Raw genomic sequence first — 8283 nt, forward strand, 5'->3', positions numbered from 1 at the left:
AAAAAAAAAATACAACAATGGTTTCAAAACACTGGACATTAGGCAATGAAGAACAGTGATACCTGAGAGAATGGAAATAAATAAACCGAGTCCTACAATTGCCCCAAGTTCCTTCCTGGAGAGTTTCCAGGCCACTATGCAGACAGGTAAAACCTAGCACAGCCCAAAAGTGCCCCTTAATTGGAGAGCTAAAGCTGGGAGTTCAATAGTAGCTAGACCTCGCAGACCAGAGTACAAGACAGACCTGTGCAGAGAAAGAACTCCAGAGTGTGTTCTGCAGAAGAATCTGTCTCCTGTATTCAGCTGGGTTCTGATCAGGGCACTCATGTGAGGAAAGTCCCCGGAGATGGGAAAGAATCACCTGAGAGGATTAGAGGAGCAATATGCAGGGCTCGTGGAGCATAGAGTACAGTGCCTATTCCCATCCTTCAAAGTAGAAAATCTTTTACTTCATAGGCATTGGGCAAAGTACTTGGTGGGTTTTATCTCATTAGAGAAAAAGTAGTCCTAGACTAAGAGCTACTCTGACCCTTCCTAACAATGATTAAAGGCAATACTCGAAAAGATCAAACTGTTTCTAAGTAACTTTACCACATTCTAGAAAAAGGCACAAGATCAGTTATAAAAATACAAAAATATCCACCACTTAGCCAGGTACAATTTATAATTAAAAATTGCCAGGCAGCAAAGATGCAGGATATGTGAAACTTAATTAGGAAAAACACTAATAAAAACTAACTCTTAAGTAACATGAGTGACAGCATTGACAGACAAGGATATTGAAGTACTTATTATAACTATATTCCATGTGTTTAAGAAGCCAAAGGAAATTTGAGATCCTTACAAAGAAACATGGAATATATTTTTTAAAAAGACTTACACTGAACTTCTAGACAATGACACTACAGTGTCTTCCATGAAAAATACACTAGAGGAGACTAACAGCAGATTAGATAATATAACAATGAAATAAAGACTTGTGAACTTGATGTATCAATAGAAACCAAGAAAACCAAGATAAAAAATGCACAGAGCATCAATGAGGTATAGGATAACTCAACTGGCCTAATATACGTAAAACTGGAGTCTCTGAAAAGAGGGGAGGCATGGTAGGTAGACAATAAAAAAATAAATAAAGAAAAAAGAATGGCCAACATTTCCCAAATTTGATGAAAACTGTAAACCAACAAATCCAAGAAGTTTAAAAAACCACACACACAGTAAACACAAAGGAAACTTACTCCAAGGCATATTCTAATCAAATTTCTTATAACCAATGGAAAAGAAAATCTTAAATTTTACATTTTAGATGAAATGGATCAATTCCTTCAAAAACACAAACTACCAAAGCTAACTTAGAAAGAAATTGATCTTAAGAGCCCTGTATCTATTATTTTAATTTAACTTATAGTTAAAAACCTTCCCACAAAGGAAGTTCCAGGCCCAAATAGCTTCACTGGGGAATTCTGTCAGTTAAGGAAAAATCATAATAATTAATTCAAACTCTTCCAGGAAATTGAAGAGAAATGAATAGTTTGCATTTCATTCAATAAGACCACCATCACCATGAAAAAAAAAAGACAGAAAAAAATTACAAGACTATAGAGTAATTATCTCCCATCAACACAGAAGTAAAAAATTCTTACTATTTTAGAAAATCTAATTCAACAATATATAAAGAGATAATACATCATGACCAGTTGAGGTGTGTCCCAGGAATGCAAGGTTGAGTAAAAAAATTCAATGTAATCCACCTCATTCACTGAAAAAGAAACACAATGTGATCACCTGGATACAGAAAAACCATTTGATAAAATCCAACACCCAACCCTGACAAAAAAAAAAAAATCTCATAAACTAGGACATCTATAGAAAACTATAACCAAAAGCATATTTAGTGGTGAAAGATTATACTTTCTTCCTAAGATCAGGGGCAAGGCAAGGATGTTTACTCTTACCACTTACATTCAGTATTACACTGGAGATCCTAGTCAATACAGTAAAATTTATACACACACATATACACACACACACACACACACACAAAACTAAATAAATGGCATCCAGAAAAGAAATATAGAAGAGGTCTTTATGCCGACATAATATGATCATCTTTATTTAAAATACAAAGGAACTTACAAAAAAAAAAAAAAAAGCTCCTACAACGAGTTTAGTTAGGTGGCAGGATACAAGAGCAATACACAAAACAAATTTTATCTCTATATACTAACAAGTGATAGAAGTCAGACCTTAATACCACCAAAACAGTACATACTCTATGATTCTAGCTCTATAATATAAACTGTAGAAAATGCAAAATAATTCATACTTACTTACAGAGAGATCATTGATTGCCTAAGGATAGGAAAGCAAAGAGGATCAGGAGAGGGATTATAAAGTTTTGGAGGTAATGAATATGCTCACTAGTTTGCTTGTGGTATTGGTTTCACAGGCGTACACATAGGCCAAAACTTATACTATATAGCTTAAGTATGCATAATTTATTTTATGTCAATTATAAATGAATTAAGCTGTTTTTCAAAAGATACTAAAAAGAGACAACAATCAAACACAATGTGTGAACTCTGATTAGATCTTAATTTGAACGAAAAAAGTCAGCTTTAGAAGACAACTGGGACTATTGGGGGAATTTGCATACAGATTTGCTTTTAGGTTATGTTAGGTAAGTATTGCTTATAAGGTTATGAGGATGTGGTTACGCAGGTGAATAACTTACACCTGAGATACTTGCTGAAGTATCTCTTTATGATGAATAAAACTTACTTTCAAACTGTATAACAAATACACACATACACTCACATAGGACATAAAGCCAATGCAGTAAAATATTAACAATGGTATCTAAGTCCTGGTTATACATGTGTTCATTAAAGTTTTTTTCAATTCTTCTGATTCAAAAATCTTCATAATAAAAGTTGGAAGAAAACGTGTAAGTCTAACTCAACATAGACTAATACAATATTATCTAGAAAGATACTTCAGAAAATCAGTTTTAAGAAACAATATTACCTATGTATCAAACTATTTAAAAGTTACTAAATTTTTAAATATATTTTATACATTCAACCCTTGCATTATTAACATAAAATGTGAATTAAGGTCATGCTAAGTCAACATTAACTCCACGTTAACCTTTCTGGAATTACTACCAATGTTATATCAGAGTCCAGACTTAATACATAATAATCTGATGTCATTAACAAGATACTTTTTAGCTTTTATTCTCTTTTTTAAACCAAGTTGAAAGTAGTAAAGTAACTGAAGCCTACAAATCGTTTCAAAATTAGTATTTGAGTAGCCAGTAAGTTTCTTCTTTGGCCAGCTGGCTTGTGAGTTACAGATACAGCATGAAACTCAGTCCCTGCCTTCATGGATGTCATATTCTAGTTGAGGCGGGAAAAATGTACCTCAGTAAGACTATTACAGGACAATAAAATATAGTTCCTTATTAAGTGTTATGCACTGTTATGGATTTTTAAAAAAGAAAGGACTGGGGCGCCTGGGTGGCTTAGTCGGTTAAGCGTCCGACTTTCACTTAGGTCATGATCTCGCGGTTCATGGGTTCGAGCCCCGCGTCGGGCTCTGTGCTGACAGCCAGCTCAGGGCCTGGAACCTATATCGGAGTCTGTGTCTCCCTCTCTCTCTCTGACCCTCCCCTGCTCACGCTGTCTCTCTCTCTCTCTCCTAGAAATAAATAAAACATTTAAAAAAAAAAAAAGAGTCTGTAAAAAAAAAAAAAGAAAAAAGAAAGGACTTCCATGAGTAGCACAATAGTTCAAGGCAACTACTGGTTTTTATGCTGTTTGGGCAGATGCAGAAAATAAATTTTTAAAGAATTTTTTTCAAATGGGGAAGCGTACTTAACGTTTAAGAGAAAGTCTTTTTTTTTTTTTTTAAGAAGAGAAAGTCTTTTGCTAGAAGTCAAACCAAAAACAACACAAACCCACATTCTTTCCTTTACTGTAGGAGATAAGCTTCAAACACTTGTCCAATCACACTCCCATTTTATAAGGGCACCCTATAGCCTCAACTTACGGGATAGGCCCAGACTGTCACTCTTCCCCAGAAACCCTTCCACTGGCCACAGAGCCAGGCGTGGATATCTGACACTGACAAGACTTTTGGTGAGACAGTATCAGACAAAGGAACAGTATGAGGGCATGGGTAATGTGGGGCTGTACTTGGTGCTATGGCAACACAAAGTAACATGCAAGCGAGAACTGTGAACCAAAACCGTTGCAAACGAAGGGGCTCAATAGAAAGGACAATGGAATCAATGAATGGAAAGGAAAAGATTATGAAGCCTCAGGGAGAGAAAGAGAAGGGGCAAGATTCACACCTTTCTGGTTCCCAAGAGTCCACTGTGCTTCCTAAATTTAATTGAGTTATATGAGCTTTTACTTTATCTCTAAAACAATTTCCTCTCTTTAAAGGCAAGAGTTATCTTGTAAATGAATGATCTCTGACTTAAGAGGTTACATGGTATAAAATAGTTACAGTTACACACTTCATACACAAGCTGGTAACATTTTAATATTATGCCTGCTGTTTATTACAACTAACTGAGGGTTCCTTCTATATTCTGCAAAGCCAAATTCCCAATTTTCTTTTTTTTTTTTTTTAATTTTTAAATTTATTTCTAGGAGAGAGAGTGAGACAGACAGTGTGAGCAGGTGAGGGTCAGAGAGAGGGAGGGAGACACAGACTCCGAAACAGGCTACAGGCTCTGAGCTGGCAGTCGGCACAGAGCCCGACGCGGGGCTCGAACCCACGAACCGCGAGATCATGACCTAAGCAAAAGTCGGACGCTTAATGGACTAAGCCACCCAGGCGCCCCAAATTCCCAATTTTCAACAGTGAATCAGTTCCAGATTAGTACTGGATTATCTCTGCAGTGACTTTACCATACAACAGATCTCAATCCACAGTAAATCAGTTGTGTCAATTCTGCCTCCTTAATATCTCAATCTAGCCCTTCCTGGGCTCTGTGGCCTTAGGCTGTGGAGAACTATATAACCTCCAATCTCTCTGCCTATTTTACCACCAATACCTACCCTTCCAGTTCTTCCCGCTCCCCCTAACCCCACCCCCCACCAACAAGAAGTAAAGCTATCTTTCTAAAATACAAATCACACAACAGAATCTTACTCCCACAACTCACCTAGGTCCTATATTGCTAAATATTATGCAACCATTTAAAAAAAAAATGGAGATCTGTATAATGACAAAGATATGCAAGTCTTAAAAATAACAACAAATGCTACTTGCTAAAATTCCGTATATCGGGAATGGCAAACTCAGATGTGTGAAACAGCACTGTACAACAGAAACTTCTGCAATGATGGAAATGTGCCTTCATTGTCCAATATGTTAGCTCCTACCTAGGGCTACTGAGCACTTGAAATGTGGCTGCTGTGACTGAGCAAAAGAACTTTTTAATATTTATTTATATAGTTTGAGAGAGAGAGAGAGAGAGAACGTGTGCACGCATGCCTGAGCAGGGGAGGGACAGAGAATGAGAGAGAAGCCCAAGTAGGCTCCACATTGACAGCTAGGAACCCAACGCAGGGCTGAAACCTATAAACTCTGAGATCACGACCTGAGCCAAAAACCAGATGCTCACCTGAACTATGGCACCCAAGACACCCCTTTAATTACCTTAATTTTAGTTCACCTAAAACAAAATGGCCATAGGTGATGCGTGGCTACTGTATTCAACAGTGCTAGTCTGTGTAGAGTTCAGGCAAAACCATACTGACATAAATGCAGATTCATGTCCATCTGATGGTGCAGCAAGTGTAATGGAATCTGAACTTAGTGTTACCAAACAGTTCAATATTTTCAAGAAAAGCAAGCAATTCAAACTTTATGGTAAAGTTAGCAGTTTTAAAATGCTGGCAACCACTTAAAAAAACAACAAAAAAACCTTTTTAACCACCTTGACCAAACATGCACAAGACCCCATTCAGTTTTGGATCTAAATGATGTTATTCCTTCATTAACTATTTAATGGGTGCCTCCTACATACCATATCACACCACTCTGGATGCTAGAGATACCACAGAAAATAAAACAGACAAAAATCTCTGCCCAATTTGCCAAAAACAGTAATGCTGAAACATGCTAGCATATACAAATAAATCTAAAGCAATACATAGCAAACAATTCATAGTGGTTATTTTAAGTGATTGTAAAGGATTTTCATCTCATGTATTTCTGTGCTGTTCAAATTTTTACAAGGTGTATTATTACTTTTGTAGGCCCCAAAACAAAGGCAACTATTTTTATAATTTCCAATGATTTCCATGGGCTTCAATAAATTCCTGCATATGAAAGATCAGGCCTCTCATAATGCCACCTCCTACTATTTCTCTAGGCACCTTCCCCAGCTCCTCTTCACCAATTCCTAAACTCCAGACCCACTGACGTGCTTGGAGCCCTCAGGAAAGCTTTCATCTCTATTTCTATGCACATCAGTTGCACTGCTTAGCTCTGCGATTATAGCAAGCAAACTCTTAGTCATATCTCAGGACTTATGTGAAATTTTTTTAAAAATTCCGACACAGAAGGTATAAGCAAAAGCTCCAAACATGACACGAACAGAAGTAAAAACATTATCGTTTATATCACTGACAATAAAGTGTCATGTAGTACAGAAATGGAGCCTGATACTTTGCAGTCCCTGGTTTATCCTTGAGAAAGGGAAAAAAATTGGGGAAGAAATCTATTTATACATTTCAGAGAGCCGATGCTAGACTACACAGAGCCTATGAGATTCAGGGCTGGCATATCCTCTTCAAAGAACTGCAGCAGGTCAACAAACATAGCTGGCAAACTTCTAGGATTACTAAATTAATGATGTGAGAAAATTAAACAATTTGGATTGTCAGCCTCTAAGAACATTTCAGATCCTTAATTCCTTAAGTACCATCTCAGAATGAGCAAGTACAGCACTCACAGCTGAAGCCTGGAAGACAGTTTTAACAACTCTGCTGAAAATGACTATTTCTTCTCTAGTTTCTATGGAAACAGCTGTCAGGTCGGCAAAAATAGGACATGTGCTTTAAAATAATCATTCAAGCAAAGTACACACATGATGGAAGACTTAAAAAAAAAATAAATTGGAAGGCAACAGCCTTGGTTCTTAAGCTTCCAAATGTCAGACTGCGTGCACCCCTTCACCAGGGCTGAGAAGACGGATATGAACCCACGGCATTTGAGGGCGGGCCACACCGCACCGGTTGGAGCCCCTACAGCGGATCAATCCCTGAATTCCAAACGAGGTATTTTCATCGCCCCCGACGAAAGTTTCTCATTGAGGAGTGCACGGCACATTCAACCGTTGCTCCGCTTTACACAGGCAAGTGGCATTATTTAAGGAGTATAAAAAGTGATTCCTGTAGACAAGTTTATGCAGAAATTATCAAAACTCCTTAGAACTGTTTAGACAGGAAATGCTGGGCTCTTCAAGACAGGGTGTAGGTAGGAAACGTGTTCTCTACTCTAAGAGGAAGGAGGAAGGAGAGGGACCCTCTGTCGAGCGGCTGTAGGCGGCTGGCACAGTTTTGCACGGGTGAGGTGTCGCAGCGAGGCACACCGAGCCGCGTTGGTAAGAAATACAACTTTTAAAAAGGAGCCGCTAAAGAGAAAGAAAGGATGAGGGGCAAGGGAGGGATCTTCCCGGAAACCGCATCCACCTGCCAACGAGCAACTTCCTGGCCGCAGAGTAGCACCCTGGGGTCCCTTGCACTTTACGCGGGGAGCGGAGGGAAGGGGGGGGGTGAGGCACGACTCTCCCGGACCCCTTTTCCACTCACCCCTCCCCCCCCCACCCCGGGCANCTCTGGGGGCCCCGTCCCGCATCCTGGCGCCCCTCGAAGTTCTCGCACTCCAGTTCCCGCACTCTGCCCCCGCCCCAGGGCCCGGCCCAAGTCGTAAAAGGAGGACATAGATGTCCCCACAGGACAGACCCTAGCAGTGGCGAAAGCGAAGACTCCTCCGACCGGCCTTGTGCGCAAGCGCACACCCCGTCCAGAAGCTCCGCCTCCTTACTTCCTGCCCTCGGCCCGGTCCTCGGCGCCTTTTGCTCCGCCCACAGCGGGCAGTCAACACGCCCGCCCACAATCGTCCTTTCCGCGGGCCGCAGACCCGGAGCCGACTGTGGCGCTCTCACGCCCCCGCGTGGCCAGAAGAGGGACGTGGCTGCGGGCTGCGCTGTTTGCCACGTCTTCTTCACTTGTGTCCTTGGAATCTGATTTGGGT

General features: G+C 39.8%; 1 protein-coding gene across 1 annotated transcript in view; it reads right to left on the reverse strand.

Annotated features, from left to right (window-relative positions):
• The window catches only part of OMA1 (OMA1 zinc metallopeptidase), a 79546-nt gene extending 71503 nt beyond the window's left edge, over nucleotides 1–8043 (reverse strand). Inside the window, exon 1 of the mRNA XM_077768063.1 lies at nucleotides 7992–8043. The gene's annotated coding sequence lies outside the window, so the exon portion shown is untranslated. The remainder of the gene's footprint in view (nucleotides 1–7991) is intronic.
• Between the last annotated feature and the right edge of the window lie 240 nt (nucleotides 8044–8283).

The sequence above is a fragment of the Crocuta crocuta genome, unplaced genomic scaffold (genome assembly GCF_008692635.1).
Source record: "Crocuta crocuta isolate KB4526 unplaced genomic scaffold, BGI_CrCroc_1.0 scaffold85, whole genome shotgun sequence".
NCBI classification, from domain to species: Eukaryota; Metazoa; Chordata; class Mammalia; order Carnivora; family Hyaenidae; genus Crocuta; species Crocuta crocuta.